General features: G+C 42.7%; 1 long non-coding RNA gene across 2 annotated transcripts in view; it reads right to left on the reverse strand.

The window, feature by feature from the left end:
* The window catches only part of LOC115094922, an 81,435-nt gene extending 64,749 nt beyond the window's left edge, over window positions 1–16,686 (reverse strand). For both annotated transcript variants that reach the window (XR_003857633.1, XR_003857634.1), the window contains exon 1: window positions 16,554–16,686. This is a non-coding gene — a long non-coding RNA (uncharacterized LOC115094922). The remainder of the gene's footprint in view (window positions 1–16,553) is intronic.
* Window positions 16,687–17,291: the final 605 nt, after the last annotated feature.

Consider the following 17,291-nt stretch of genomic DNA (forward strand, 5'->3'; position numbering starts at 1 on the left):
CAAACACCAAGAAGATCCCATGCTACTGATGCAATTAATAGCAGTGGCTATTCCCTAAGTAAACTTGATTTAATAGCAGTTAATGGACTTCTCCTCCAAGAACTTATCCAAACCTTTTTTGAACCCAGCTACACTAACTGCACTAAACACATCCTCTGGCAACAAATTCCAGAGCTTAATTGTGTGTTGAGAGAAAAATAATTTTCTCAGATAAGTCTTAAATGTGCTACTTGCTAACTTCATGGAATGCCCCCTAGTCCTTCTATTATCCGAAAGTGTAAATAATCGATTCACATCTACTCATTCAAGACCTCTCATGATCTTAAAGACCTCTATCATATCCCCCCTCAACCGTGTCTTCTCCAAGCCGAACAGCCCTAACCTCTTCAGCCTTTCCTCATAGGGAAACTATTCCATCCCCTTTATCATTTTGGTTGCCCTTCTCTGTACCTTCTCCATCGCAAATATATATTTTTTGAGATGCGGCAACCAGAATTGTACACAGTATTCACCATAGAGAGATACAGAGGCATTATGACATTTTTTATTTAATTAACCCTTCCCTTCCTAATAATTCCTAACATTCTGTTGGCTTTTTTGACTGCTGCAGCACTATGATGCCTAGATCTTTTTCCTGGATGGTAGTTCCTAATATGGAACCTAACATTGTGTAACTATAGCATGGGTTATTTTTCCCTATATGCATCACTTTGCACTTATCTACATTAAATTTCTTCTGCCATTTGGATGCCCAATTTTCCAGTCTCGCAAGGTCCTCCTATAATGTATCACAATCCGCTTGTAATTTAACTACTCTGAACAATTTTGTATCATCTGCAAATTTGATTATCTCACTCGTTGTATTTCTTTCCAGATCATTTATAAATATATTGAAAAGTAAGGGTCCCAATACAGATCCCTGAGGCACTCCACTGCCCACTCCCTTCCACTGAGAAACTTGTCCATTTAATCCTACTCTCTGTTTCCTGTCTTTTAGCCAGTTTGCAATCCACGAAAGGACATCGCCACCTATCCCATGACTTTTTACTTTTCCTAGAAGCCTTGGAGGAGAAGTCCATTAATGGCTATTAATCAATTATACTTAGGGAATAGCCACTGCTATTAATTGCATCAGTAGCATGGGTTCTTCTTAGTGTTTAGGTAATTACCAGGTTCTTAAGGCCTGGTTTTGGCCTCTGTTGGAAACAGGATTCTGGCCTCTGTTGGAAACAGGATGCTGGGCTTGATGGACCCTTGGTCTGACCCAGCATGGCAATCTTATGTTCTTAAGCCTCTCATGAGGAACTTTGTCAAATGCCTTCTGAAAATCAAAGTATACTACATCTACCGGTTCACCATTATCCACATGTTTATTAACTCCTTCAAAAAAGTGAAGCAGATTTGTGAGGCAAGACTTGCCCTGGGTAAAGCCATGCTGACTTTGTTCCATTAAACCATGTCTTTCTATATGTTCTATGATTTTGATGTTTAGAACACTTTCCACTATTTTTCCTGGCACTGAAGTCAGGCTAACCGGTCTGTAGTTTCCCGGATTGCCCTGGAGCCCTTTTTAAATATTGGGGTTACATTTGCTATCCTCCAGTCTTCAGGTACAATGGATGATTTTAATGATAGGTTACAAATTTTTACTAATAGGTCTGTAATTTCATTTTTTAGTTCCTTCAGAACTCTGGGGTGTATAACATCCGGTCCAGGTGATTTACTACTCTTCAGTTTGTCAATCAGGTCTACCACATCTTCTAGGTTCACCGTGATTTGATTCAGTCCATCTAAATCATTACCCATGAAAACCTTCTCCAGTACGGGTACCTCCGCAACATCCTCTTCAGTAAACACCGAAGCAAAGAAATCATTTAACCTTTCCGCGATGGCCTTATCTTCTCTAAGTGTCCCTTTAACCCCTCGATCATCTAACAGTCCAACTGACTCCCTCACAGGCTTTCTGCTTCGGATATATTTTAAAAAGTTTTTACTGTGAGTTTTTGCCTCTACGGCCAACTTTTTTTCAAATTCTCTCTTAGCCTGTTTTATCAATGTCTTACATTTAACTTGCCAATGTTTATGCATTATCCTATTTTCTTCTGTTGGATCCTTCTTCCAATTTTTGAATGAAGATCTTTTGGCTAAAATAGCCTCTTTCACCTCCCCCCTTAACCATGCTGGCAATAGTTTTGCCTTCTTTCCACCTTTCTTAATGTGTGGAATACATCTGGACTGTGCTTCCAGAATGGTATTTTTCAACAATGACCACGCCTCTTGCACACTTTTTACTTTTGTAACTGCTCCTTTCAGTTTTTTTCTAATAATTTTTCTCATTTTATCAAAGTTTCCCTTTTGAAAGTTTAGCACGAGAGCCGTGGATTTGCATACTGTTCCTCTTCCAGTCATTAATTCAAATTTGATCATATTATGATCACTATTGCCAAGCAGCCCCACCACTGTTACCTCTCTTACCAAATCCTGTGCTCCACTGAGAAATAGATCTAAAATTGCTCCCTCTCTCGTCGGTTCCTGAACCAATTGTTCCATAAAGCTATCGTTTATTTCATCTAGGTACGTTATCTCTCTAGCTTATCCCGATGATACATTTACCCAGTCAATATTGGGGTAATTGAAGTCTCCCGTTATTACCGCACTACCAATTTGGTTAGCTTCCCTAATTTCTCTTAGCATTTCACTTTCCGTCTCACCATCTTCACCAGGTGGACTCTTATCACTATAGTCTTCCCCGACACACAAGGGATTTCTACCCATAAAGATTCAAGTTTGCATTTAGTCTCATGCAGGATGTTTATCCTGTTGGACTCTATGCCATCCCGGACATAAAGTGCCACACTGCCTCCTGGGTGCTCCTCTCTGTCATTGCGATATAATTTGTACCCCGGTATAGCACTGTCCCATTGGTTGTCCTCCTTCCACCATGTCTCTGAGATGCCAATTAAGTCTATGTCATCATTCACTGTTATACATTCTAATTCTCCCATCTTACTTCTTAGACTTCTGGCATTAGCATACAAATATTTCAAAGTTTGTTTTTTGTTTGTATTTTCATTCTGCTTTTTAATTGATAGGGATAAGTTAGAATTTTTTAGCTTAGGTGAGTTTTTAGTTACAGGCACTTGGACTACTTTTCTTATTATTGGAACCTCACTGTCGGGATGCCCTAATTCTAATGCATCATTAATATCCTTTGAAGATACTCTCTGAACCATGCGCTGCTGAGTGACTGTTGGCTTTCCCCTTTGTTCTAGTTTAAAAGCTGCTCTATCTCCTTTTTAAAGGTTAGCGCCAGCAGTCTGGCTCCACCCTGGTTAAGGTGGAGCCCATCCCTTCAGAAGAGACTCCCCCTTCCCCAAAACGTTCCCCAGTTCCTAACAAAACTGAATCCTTCTTCCTTGCACCATCGTCTCATCCATGAATTGAGACTCCGGAGCTCTGCCTGCCTCTGGTGACCTGCACGTGGAACAGGGAGCATTTCAGAGAATGCTACCCTTGGAGGTTCTGGATTTTAGTTTTCTACCTAAGAGCCTAAATTTGGATAATATTTACTAGAGGAGCATGAATGTGATTCCCTTATGTGGGTAACCGTAGGGTCCTGTGATAAGTGCTTCTATTACTATCTACTTACTTACTTATTTATTTATTTGTTTGTTTGTTTAGAGTTTCTTCTATACCGATAGCCGTTTGCACATCGTATCGGTTTACATATAACTAGGAACATTTAGGCAGAGCCATTTACATATAGGCAGAGCCCTTACATGGAACAGTAACAATTATAAGGAACAGTAGAATAACTAAATGTTAAATTCGAGGAGCTATGTGTTACATATAAAGCTAATGAGCTAGAATGCTAGATAAGGTGAACTATAATACAAAATGTACAGCAGTTCATGGTCATTCCAGAGCGACACTATTGGATCAATTACAAGGAGGTAAGAACAGCGTCTGAGCTGAAAAATTGTTTAAATAAGAATCAAGAGGAGAGGATCGTGAGTGAGCTCAATGAAAGTATCACAAACACAATTCTGAACAAGGAGAATAAACAGAGGAACGAGGGGCGCAAAGAGAGGAACATTAGAGGCCGGGGAGTAAACTGGGGTAAAATAGGAAAAAGGGTGGATGGTGGGAAAATGAATGGAGAAGGGAAAGGTAATAATACTAGGGTAAACAGGGGGGGGGGGGGTTACCAGAGGTTGAGGATGACGGGGATAACTCAGAGGTTCAAAAGATGAGGATAACTCAGAGGTTCAAATCAAAGGAATTTAGGAATTTGGGAATTCTTCGTGGAGGATTGTGAGGGGTATGCTTGAAGGAACAACCATGCTTTTAGTTTTTTCTTGAATTTGGGAGTGGAGGTCTCAGTGCGTAAGTCTGGAGGTAAGGAGTTCCAGAGGGTAGGGCCAGCAAGGGAAAAGGCTCTGTTCATAGTGGAGGTAAGTTTGGTGGATTTGATTGAGGGCGTGCGGAGTGTTCCTTGGAGGGCAGGGCGAGTGGGTCTTGTGGACGTGTGGGGGAGGAGAGGCGGGTTGATCCAGTGGAGGTTTTCATTTATAAGGCTTTTATGGATGAGGGAAAGTGTTTTGAATAGTATTCGTGATTGTATTGGTAGCCAGTGAAGTTCAATAAGAGTTGGTGTAATGTGGTCTCTTTTTTTGGAGTTACAAAAGAAGTACAAAGACTTGATGGACTTCTCCATCAAGTCTTTGTACTTGATGGAGAATGTACATCATACCTAGTGCATCTCTGCATACTGAGCAGAAGATTTCATCATATTTTCAGCGATGACACCTAGATCCTTTTCCTGAGTGGTGACTGCTAATGTGGAACCTTGCACTGTGTAGCTATAATTTGGGTTATTCGTTCCTAAGTGCATCTCTTTGTACTTCAATAGAATGTACATCTCTTTGTACATCTCTTTGATGGAGAATGTACATCATACCTAGTGCATCTCTTTGTACTTCATTTATGTGGATCTGTTTTTACTGAGTGTAGGTGTTATTTGTGTTATGTTTTTATGATTATATATGTAGAGAGCACTGATTTGTTATGGCAAGTTAAAAACTTAAAAAAATAAAATAATTAATGTTAGAACTGAAGGTGTGGGGAATATTTAAGAACATAAGAACTTAAGAACATAAGATTTGCCATACTGGGTCAGACCTAAGGTCCATCAAGTCCAGTACTTCTCGCCAGTTTTTATTTTAGAGGAGATAAATGCCACATGGAGGGAGGGGAAGGAGATGTTGGGGGATTGTAATGGAATAGTTATGTTGGCAGGTGGGTATGTGTTATGTGGTGTTGTTTATATATATATTTTATGTGGATCTGTTTTTACTGAGTGTAGGTGTTATTTGTGTTATGTTTTTATGATTATATATGTAGAGAGCACTGATTTGTTATGGCAGGTTAAAAAACTTAAAAAAATAAAATAATTAATATTAGTGGGGAATATTTAAGAACATAAGAACATAAGATTTGCCATACTGGGTCAGACCAAAGGTCCATTAAGTCCAGTATCCTGTTTCCAATAGTGGCCAATTCAGGTCACAAGTACCTGGCAGGATCCCAAGGGGTAGATAGATTACAAGCTGCTTATCCCAAGAATAAGCAGAGGATTTCTGCAACTCTACCTGAATAATTATTAATGGACTTTTCCTCCAGGAACTTGCCCAAACCTTTTTTAAATGCAGCTACACGCATCCTCTGGCAACGAATTCCAGAGCTTAATTATGCGTTGAGTAATAAAATATTTTCTCTTATTAGTTTTAAATGTATTAATGTATTACCTAGTAACTTCCTTGTGTGTTCCCTGGTTTTTGTACTTTTACTCATTCCATTCCACTCATTATTTTATAGACCTCTTATCACATCTCCCCTCAGGCATCTCAACTCTCCAAGCTGAACAGTCCTAAACTCTTGAACCTTTCTTCATAGGGGAATTGCTCCATCCCCTTTATTATTTTGTTTGGCCTTCTCTCTACCTTTCCTATTCTGCTATATCTTTTTTGAGATGTGGTGGCCAGAACTGCACATAATACTCAAGATGAGGTCTCACCATGGAGCAATACAGAGGCATTATGATATTCTATGTTTCATTCTCCATTCCTTTCCTAATAATCCCTAGCATTCTATTTGCTTTCTTGGCTGCTGCTGCACACTGAGCAGAAGATTTCATCATATTTTCAGCAATGACACCTAGATCCTTTTCCTGAGTGGTGACTCCCTAATGTGGATCCTTGCACTGTGTAGCTATAATTTGGGTTACTCTTTCCTAAGTGCATCTCTTTGTACTTCTTCACATTAAATTTCATTTGCATGCCCAGTCTTCCAGTTTTGCAAGGTCCTCTTGCAATTTCTCACAATCTTCATGTGATTTAACAACTTTGAATAATTTTGTGTCATCGGCAAATTTGATCACCTCACTTGTTGTTCCCATTTCCAGGTCATTTGTAAATATATTAAAAAGCATTGATCCCTGAACAGATCCCTGGTGCACTCCACTATTCACCTTTTCCCGTTGGGGAAATTTACCGTTTAGCCCTACTCTCTGTTTTCTATCTTTTAACCAGTGGGCAATCCACAATAGGACACTGCCACCTATCCCATGACTTTCTAATTTCCTAAGAAGTCTCTCGTAAGGGCCTTTGTCAAATGCTTTCTGGAAATCCAGGCACACTATTTCAGCTGGCTCACCTTTATCCACGTGTTTATTTATCACCATTAATTCTCCGTAGAGGTGGTTATAGATCTTTTATGATTTTTCTTAGTAGATGACAGTAATATTTGAAATACTAGAAGTTTACTTCTGTGTTTGTTTTTTTTATTTAAATTTATATTCCACCTTTCGTGGCACTTCAAAGCATATTCCCCTATCCTCAGAGGGCTTACAATCTAACAGCCTCATTTATTAAGCATTTTTTCCCATAGACGCAGAAGGGAAGAAAAGCCTTAGCAAATCCGGCCCTAGGTTTGTACCTGAGGCACTGGAAGGTGAAGTGACTCGCCCAGGGTCATCAGGAGTGTCAGCTGGTGGGTTAAATACAATATATACAATACAGGCTTTTTCTCAGGTTTTTAACTAAAATCTAAAGATTATTCCCTTATCCACTGCTAAATGCAAGTGCCTGAAAGGTTTTACAGTTGCAGGAGAAATAATTCCTACTATTTTCCTCAGAAGGATTAGGAGAGAGCCATATCTTCCACGGGTAAAATGAGCAGATCTCATCCTATTCTGAATTTACAGACTCAATGTGCAAATTATTGCCTTCAGGTTGTAACGTGGCTTGTTTTGTTGGTCTGGCATGTGCCGCCGTGGCACAGGCAAGGACGGCTGTCCCTGGAATGCAACTCACTTCCCCCAATGTTAATTCTTTTCAGGACAAAATTGCTCTAAAATCAGTTCTAAAACTGCAGGTTCCAGTTAAAGTATACTTCATCGTATCTCCTTTCTGAAAGCAAAAAAACCGCCGGATTACAGGCACAGCATGCGACTGGGTAGAGCGCAGGGTGGACAAAAGACTGCTTTTGGAAAAAAAAGACCGGCTTAATGCCTTGAAGCACCTGGAGCCCAAGCAAGCACGCACCCTGAATCTGCAGAGGCTTCTCCGTCCTATGAAGACTCCTCAGCCTGGCTCAGGAAGTAGGGACTTATAAGTTTATGCAGAGGTCGCAGAACAAAGAAATAAAAGATGACAGCAGAGTCCGCCCTTATGTATCATGAGCTCTTGTTTTACGATTTTGTTTCCACTGAAAAAAGGTTTTATTATTTTGCATTGTTTAAACCTTTGGCACATGGGAATGTCTTTATCTTAACCCTCTTTGGGCAGACATATATTTAGATCCTTAGCTTCGTCTTGTAAAACTGTTTTGATGCAAACTCTGCCTCATTTTGGTATCCCTTCTGGGGACCACCCGTAGAAGACCCAATTCTCCGGGCGAGGTCTCACCATCATCCTGTGCAGAGATTATTATTATTAGTGTGTATTGTGCCGTAAACCAGCTGCCGCGGGATAAAATGGATACCTTCAAACTTTTCAGAGTAAGCCTAAAAACTTGGCTCTTTAAACAAGCCTTTTATAAAGAGAATGGAGAAACCAAACAAGATCGTAACCCGGCAACGAATATGTAGTTTTTTTAATTTCCTTTTTCTTTCCCGCCTTTAAATTATACCTAAGATTATATATGAACTGCAATAGAAACTCTTCAACCTAACAAAATCACTACTCAACAAATAGTTTTATATTGAAAGAACCATGTTACTGCGGATTGTTGGCCCGTCTATAATGTTTTTAGCTATTTTAAATAATTTCTATTACTTTATGTGCCTTTTTGTAAACCGCTGTGATGGTTAATTTACTGAATGATGGTATAGAAAAGATTTTAAATAAATTAAATAAATATTCTCTCCTTAGCATTCCTCTGTGTTACATTTGCTGGCTCACAGGGGATGTACCTGCGAGCTGGAGCACTCGCCCCCAACCATGTGCCTCACTCACGCCGCATGGACACCGCCAGCCTCACACCAGCCCTGCTCGCCTTAGGCGCGTGCGCCAGCTGCTGGAGTCTTAAAGGGCCCACGGCAGGGAACAAGCCATGGCTCCCTTGGATGAAGTCGCAGGCTTCAGCCCTTAAAAGGGCCATTCGGACATCCAGATCTCGCCTCAGCAACGGGTCTCCTGCATTCCCTGCGGCGCGTGTTGCTTGAAACCGTTCCTTGTTCTAGCCTTGGCTCGTCCAGCCTTGCCCTATCTTCCAGCCCAGCCTGTCTTCCTTGTTCCTGTCCTCCGCATCTCCTGTATGTCCATGTCCCCCTCGGCTTGCTGCGCGGGACCTGACCGCATTTGTTCGCCACCTGGACCCGACTATTCTTGCTTGCTGCCTGCCTGGACCTTGGCTTTCGTCTGACTTCCATGAGCCTGCTGTCTGCCTTGCCTCCGGGCTCTAGCCACCACCGCTGCCCTAGGGAACGTACCTAAGACCTGCCGGCCACCAGAATCCAAGTGGCCAACCTGTGGATGTGGCAGCTGGTAAAGGTGAGGCTGCAGACTGTCCCACTACAGGGTATGGTCGCTGGCTGCTGGCATGTGCCTTGGGGGCTCACCCTCGAGGCTGCATCCACTGCGCCGCAGCATTAAGGGCTCACCCCCCCTGTACCCGTTACACGCTGGCTCCAGCGACCCCCCCCCCCCTTGTTGCACAGTTTTGATAACATGATACCACTGGCCACTCTGAGATTTCTTCTCCCACTCAGAGCGCATCACTCTCTCACTGCATCCAAATATAACGACTCTGCCCTCTCTTGCAACTGCAGCCAAGATCATGGAAGCAATCTTCAAACCTTTTTAGATCTTTCTTAATTCTGTCTTCTCCCTCAGAGGTGTCCACTTTTATCCCGGACGGGCTTTTGTGAGTGACCTATTTTATTTGATTTTCTACCATCCCATCGCCCACTTCCACGCGGTAAATGAAATGCTTCAGAAGATGGAATTATTTTCATGGATGGGATTCCTCGGGTGCCCATCCTTAGGAATCCACCCATCCTGCTGTGATGCGACATGCAACTTGCTGGCTCTTTGATACATCCAGCCCCAGGAGCAGATTTCTGGAATTCAGCTGACGGCATTATCCAGGAAGTCACTGAATGGACTGAGAGAGTAATGTTAGATTACACAAACGCACGCACACACACAAACACACCTTTGCTTTGAAGGTGTAGGGTTACCCGCCCACCTTCATCAATTGCCCTCCCCAACCACCGCCTCCACCACATCAGAACGCCATCTGTTGCCAACGCTTCACTTGTCCTCACCTCTTTTCCCATACCAGCTATTTCTCCCTTGTATTTCCCCTTTCTCTTTTCATTCCCTTCTTGCTCTTCCCTCTAGTTTTCAAGTTCCCGGCAACCGACGGTAAAAAGGAAGGCAGGACCCTAGCGTGCAGGTCCCCTCCCAAATCAAAACTGGGAGCAGAGGAAGAACAAGAGAACATAAAATTTACGCCACTCAGACTGACCCTCCTGATTTAGATTCATATTCAGTTTCAGCAGAAGCAGGATGATAAGGGCTGTAGAGAGTGGCCCGAGCCATTTTTTTTTTTTGTCATTAAGAAATGTGTTAGATAAAAAAAAAGAGGAGGAGGGTGGGAGAGCAGATTGTCATGAGCAAAAATGTCAGCGTGGAGAGGGTGTGTGTGTGGGTGGGGGGGGGGGGGATGTAGGTTGCTATCGGACCCTCCTCCTTCAGGCGCCACTGCCTCGCTTCTGCCTGGGACGTCCTTGTGGTACTCACCTCTCCCCCCCCCCCCCCCCCCATTAACAGAATTCAAGAAAACATGAGACGGGCACAGAGGATTTTTCATTGTAGGGATGCACTGATAAATAAAGACGGAGGTTTCCTAGGGTTTCCATTATTACATGAGCTAGGGGACATGGGCAGACTGGAGGGGTTGGGCAGAAACTCAGCTTTAAAAAGGGAGAGTTGTCCTTTTTTTTTTTTTTTTAATGTAAGTTACTTTCTCTCCGATTCAGGCTGTGGCTTGTGGAATAACAGCTCCTCATCCTGGCAAGCACCATTCTAAAGTGCCAGAGTTAGCCTGGGGCCAGGGTCGTTAGCTGAAGTCATTTTCTGGGGTCACTCTCAGGTGCAGTTCTGTTGAACCTTGGGGGGGGGGGATCACGATACTCAGCGAGGCCCGCCCTCGCTCTCAGAATCAGCAGATCGATGCTTCCATATTATTTTTTGCTTTATTTTCTCAGAAGACCCTGTATCTTAGACTCGGCCCTGGAGGCAAACAGATGAGGTAGTTTCATGATCACGAGTAGCTCTACGTACAGCAAGGTTTCCCAATATTTTCAAGCTCAAGGCACACCTATATGGCCCCCGCCCCCTTGGTCCAGATTATGAATTACCCCTATGCTTGGGGTGGGGAGTAACATATGAGAAATTATATTTACTAATATGATTTATCTTTGGGTTTGTAGCCTGAGTGGGGGATGAGACAGGGTCTCGGCCATCCTGAAATCACAATTATGTGCCCTTCCTGTCACCAGGTTATAAAATTGTGTGGAAAAATCAATCAGGAAAATGAAGACGTCCCTCTTGATGGTGGAGTGGGCTAGATGAGAAACCAAACCGATGAGCACTGCAGTGTGTGGAAGGTCTCTCTCTCCTAGGGAGCTTACCTAAATGGTTTACTTGCACTAAACAGAAAGCAGGCCTGGTTTCAGTCTCTTACGGAAAGACCACAGGTCATCAGCTTCTCTATCCCAGCCCTATCTCATTCAGCTGTACCTGCCAGCAAGGGTTTATACATGACTTTGTCTGAAAGGCTGAAGCAGTTAAGATGAGAAACAGAATTTGGGACAAAAGGCAAGGAATAAACCTTTTCCCTCCTCTGCTAAGATACTGTCTGCAAAGTTTACATTACTTAACTCAGTCTCTTAGGAAGATGATCCAGCCATGTGCTCCTGGGCCTGGATATATCTGGAAAGGAAGTCTTTCAGTCTCAGCTCCTCTGTCCCTTGTTGGGATTTTACATGTAGCTCAGCTATGAAGCAAGAACAGCTGTCTGTCTCTGTATTTCCTTCGAGTACAGACTTCTGTCTCTCCCTCTCAATAATTATCTCTTCAGCAGAAGAACTGATTGCAGGGCTGCCAGATACATGCCGCTCTTCCTGGCTCCAACTCTTGGCCAGACCTGCCCCACACACAGACAGAGCTAACCAAATTGTGCCTTTTCTCCCTTAAATGGTCTCCCAGAATTCCTTTGGCTTCCTCCTCTGCTGGCTATGCAGTGCTGTTCTCTGGGCAGGCTAAACAGTACAGCCCTTTTCCCAACTTGTTAACACTGTGAGTACTGACAAATGTGCTGCAAGAACCAGCATACATTCACAGGAGAGCACAGAAGGGTTTTGACATTTTTATATTCCTTTACCTTTGCTGCAGCAGCTTGCAGTCTCCATAGGGTTTAAAAAAAACTTTTTGGCAGGTCCCAAATACATCATTCAGATCCAGATGCAGCTTCGACCACCATGTAAGGCTCCAACACCTGATAAGCTCATGGGGCAGGAGCCTGGTTGATAGTAGCTTGCTACATCTATATTATCAAAACTCTGGTGTTGTACTCCAGCCTCTGTGGAGTAGGTAGTGTGGACAGGGAGAGAGCTCATAGTCAAAAGAACTATGGGAGCGCTGAAAGTCCCACCCGTCTCTCTTTCAAATTTTAAAACAAAGGGAAGGAGGGAGGCAAACATTATCACAATGGACCTCTATAAACACGCACAGGAGAAGAGAGGCACTGATGTGGTGGAGCCATCAGCTCAGTTAGTTAGCCTGGCTGTTACATGTGGCTATCAGAGCTCTTCCACTGCTGCTGCTCCCAACACTCAGTGAGTCACATCCAGTGCTCAGTGCATGCTTTCTCCATCTCACTCAGCTTGAGGATAAGAGAGGCTGGAAAGACTCAAAGAAGGAGGCTCATGAGATGGAAGATGAGGAGATGCTGTGCGGAGGATCAGCTATCCCCCCCTGCATGCTGCCTGTTATGTACCACGCTCTGGGGTTTGTTTTAGCTCGGAAGAAGATGCATGCATGCATTACACATGTTCTCCTACACATTTAAAGAGTCACTGCTGGTGTCTCTTGTTGCTAAGAGCAGAGCCCAGGTGCTGGCCTGGATCTGAGACCCCGGCAGTAGTGAAATTTCCATGGCACACCTGATCGGGTCCAAAGGCACACTGGTAGGGAAACACTGGCTTAAAGAATGGAGCAGTACAATGGAACGCAAAAAAACAAAAGAAATACACACAGAATTCCTTTCTGGCCTTGTATTTAGTATAATATGTTTTGATATACCACTTTTCAAATATATCAAAAGCAGTTTACAAAAACTACAAATAAAAAAATTACAACATATAAACGGAGTACAAATACATCAAAATCACAACAATTATAAAACAACAATAATTAAAATAAACAGTAATGGAAAGCCAAATAAAGTCAGTATAGAACACTTCAGATAAAAAACGCCAGGCCTTTCCAGTTTTACAGAATTCGGCCCAATTAGATTTTAACCAAAAATCATATGGTAAAGATTCCACAATAATGGTGCTCGATAGGAAAATGATGGAACATCTTGCTGAATCCAACCTAATTTGGAATGGAATGACCAGTAAAGTCTTTTTGACATGAGTGTACTGTCCTAATAGGCTGATAACGAATTAATAAGTTTGAAAGATATCATGCTTGGTCTTTTTGAAGAAGTGCACACATGTTAAATCAGATACATGAGCTGTGAAGTCTTAAGTACTGCAAAGTGGCTTCTGCTTTTTTTTTTTTTTTTCCCCATTGGCAAAAGCCACTTTGCACTACTTAAACCAGTTCACAGCCGGTGTATCTGGTTTAACCTGTGTGCACTTCCTCAGAAGGATCAGGCGCAGTACCTTTCAAACCTGTGAATTCTTTATAAGCTTATTGAAATAGACCAAAGTTGTTATTTTAAAGGATTCATCCAATGGGGTTCCCTGCTGGATGCAGGGCCCTTTAAATTTCCTCCTGTAGCAAAGGCTCACCTTCAGCAGGCCTCGGCCAAGCCCTTGTATTTTTTCTTAGAATGGGGCAAAGTGCCTTCCCATCAACTCTCTAATCCAGAACCCTCTGGCTCTCCTCTGGAGGTTTCCCTTTCTTCAGACACACATAACCCATACCCTATGACAATCTTTAAAGGGACAGGATAATTTCCAGCCTATACCAAAAACAAAACAATTTCACAATAAGGAAAGAGCTGTGTAGTAACATGCGTGTTACAGTAGCAAATTGTGGCTTTAAAATATTTTTTGGTAACCACTGGAAGAAAAACACTTAAGCCCCATGATGGAAACAATATCGTCTGTCCTGAGTTTTCAGAAAATAAAGGCAAAGGTAGTAAGTGCTAGCTATTACCTTTTCGTGCTCAATAATAAGTAAAACTAGACATTGGTGGGTTTTTTTTTTTAGATTTCATTACTCACCTTTTCCAAATCTGAACTCAAGGTGAATTACCAATTCAGGCCCGGTAGTTATTTTCCTGCCTAAGAGCGCTTCCCGACAATCATGCAGGCCGATGCAATAATCTGAGCCTTAAGAAATTGGGTGCTGGTTTTCAGCGCATGGTTTCAATGCACAGATTAGTTTTTTTTTAAATTCCGGATGCAATAAGCTAATGCTATGCAAATGCATCAGGAGTTACAAAGAGAGGGCAGACAGGAAAATGTGCCTTCAGCAAAGACCAAACGCACATTTTAACTCGGGGGCAGGGCAGCCGCCAGCGAGGAGTTGCTGAGGACTGCAGGAGAGAGGGGAACCTGGCTCATTCGATCTTAGCATGACAATGCTTTCCCTTAAACACAGTTGCTCTCTTTTCAACGGGCAGGCTGGGATTTCCTTACGTTTATCAAAGAGGAATTAGAATTTTGTTACATGATTTATCTATGTACAATAAAAAAAAATTCTCCCCCTCTCTTCAAAGTGTGCTTAATAGTGCAATTCTTCATTGCTTTGTAGTGGCAGTAAGTCATTTAAACTAATACTCGTAACAAAATTATACCAGATACAATTTAAATAGCTCACTTGCACTTGTATATTGTAGTTTTTGTCCTTCCATGTCTGTCTGTCTATATCCACCAGCCAAGCCTCTCCAGCCTTCCTCTAAGGCACGCTGGAACCTTTACTCCATGTCTGAGCAGGAGTATATTTCCAGCACTAGGAAACAAGAGGGTTAACTCAGCGCATCAACTGGATTCAGACAGTAACTAACTAGGGCCCTGACTTTTACAGTTTGGGAAACTGATAAGCATGGGGGTGACCTGCACGGCAGATACTACCATAAGCTTGCTGGGCAGATTGGATGGATCACTTGGTCCTTCTCTGTCATGTCTATGTTTCTATGAAACAGTTTGTCAACGCCCTCATTAACGTGGAATTTCCATGCCAGGGCGCCAAGCTGGCTGCACATGTTTGAATGCACATATTGTGTGCGTAAAATTCCCTCCTGCTTCCGCAGTAAGGGTTATTTGCACAAAATGTGCGTTCAAGTGCAAACAAAACCGCATACGTTCAGCTGAACGCATCTTCTTGCATTAACCTGTACCTGAAGCTTAGAGGGTGTAGTGACTTGTCCAAGGTCACAAGCAGCCTCACAGGCCAATGCAATAGGACACCTGCTTTCCTAATGCGCACACTGCACATCTCCTGCACGCCCGATACCATATTTGAATAAGCTGCTGCACTAGTGCTCAAATTCATTGGGCGCTCAGGAGCCATGGCTGTGCACCCACAATTCCAACATGCCCTCCATACAAGGGTCCCGCTTCAGGTCTATTTCTGGAAGCCAAATAAGCACGCACAATAGCAAGGAGCTAAACTGGCCTGGAGCGTATCTACTGTGCATGTATAGGATGCATCCAGAATTTTTTTTTTTTCAGGAAACGGCTACATTATACCTTTATTCTTAAACACTACAAGCAATAGGTGTTTAAGAATAAAGGTAGGAACAGCTTAGGACACCATTTTTCAAATTTCTCCTGAACCCTTGACTCACGGATCGATTTAAATCCATCTCTGGGGCTGGAGTTAAATTTGCTGCATTAAAAAATGTGCATTGGGCACTGAGATTTCTTGCATCGGAGGTAATAGGCTCATCTACATGGAATTTACATGTAATGGGCGCTATCGGCTACGCATTTGTTTGGGCACACGTTTTGGATGTGCTGATCTCCTTATTGCATGAGGTGCTATATGCACTTTATAGCACTGGCCCCTCAGTGGGAGGGCTGGAATATAAGCCCTTGCCTCCCTGCTTCTTAGCCAGCTGCCCAAAAGCTAGGCCACTCCTATATTTTAAAACAATAAATATGGTAAAAAATGAAACAAAATAGGATGCTTCACTTAACAGTTAATTGGGCAGGTGAGCTTGCCTGTTCCTGATTTCTTTCCAATCTGGATCAAACGGTGAAACGCTAACGCTGTACCTCTCCCCACTCCCTTTCATTTCATGGGGGCCGGGGCCCCCCCCATTCTCGTGCTGCGCCCGTCCATTTGCAGCTCCAGGTGGCTCTCGCGCTGAGCCTGCATTGCTGCCCCTCTGGGCGATTTCTCGTGAGCGCTGCAAGGCTCACACTTCCCGAGAGCTGCTGCATGGACCCTCCAACCCCTCACTGGCTCGTGACCTTCAGTTGAAAAACGACTGAACTAAAAGGCAGACCTCTAACTTTTACGTAGAAAGTTACTTCTGAGTAAAAAAAACAAACAAACCAGCTAATTACTCATTACTCACTAGCTGTTGTTGCACAACGCTGGGCAGGTATTTCAGTTTGACTTTGAGTTGCATAGGTTGCTCTACTCATTTTAAAAGTACTAAAAAAAAAAAAAAAAAATTATGGTGGGGGAAGTATTACTTATAGCCGCGGGCAAACCCATGACTAAAATAAGCCACAAACTCAAAGTTGCAGTCACTCATCAAATACAGTTAATTTTTATCCTTGGGTGTTTTATTCTTACCATGTCAGGATTAATAATAAAATATTAATAACTGTTTCCACATAAAAATTCCACAACCAGGATGAACACGAACTTCCGAGCCTCACATATCTTCCCTCTCCCCAGTCAGAAGAGAGCCCAACCTTTTCCACACGGGGTAAGAAAGAAAAAAAAAAAAAGGGACGCTGCAGCTTTAAGAGCACGCCCCGTCCTGCCCGCGTGAGGTTCCTGTTGGCTGCGGCCTGATACCGGCGCGAGGACGCATGGGGCACTTGGGAGCCGGCGGGCCAGCGATTCCCGCAGCAGCGGCACGGGTTGGGTTGCACTTCCGGGAGAGGCGGGGACGGCTCAGACGTGAGTGCTATAACTGCTATTCCCTCGTGTCTTCTACGTCAGAGCAGCTCCTGGGAGCAATGTAGTATTCGCTGTTGGCCTTCATATGCAAATATCTTTTAATTAATTTTAATATATTTTTTTCATTGTCAATAATATGTATCTTTCTTGTGTCTCCACAATGAGGAAACAATGTAATTCATTGTATGTATGCTATCTGGTCTATATATATAATGTTAGATAACTCATATTTTATTACAAAAATAAATTTTTTAAATGTTTTAAAAATATAGCAGCCAACAAATTATTATCAATTTTTCTTATTAATCTATGACAATGTAATGCCACAGTGCAAAGACAAGTAGTCTGTTTTCAGAACCAATTACAATAAATAGTATTTAATCCATACAGAGGGTACAGCAAATA

The sequence above is a fragment of the Rhinatrema bivittatum genome, chromosome 7, assembly GCF_901001135.1.
Source record: "Rhinatrema bivittatum chromosome 7, aRhiBiv1.1, whole genome shotgun sequence".
NCBI lineage: Eukaryota > Metazoa > Chordata > Amphibia > Gymnophiona > Rhinatrematidae > Rhinatrema > Rhinatrema bivittatum.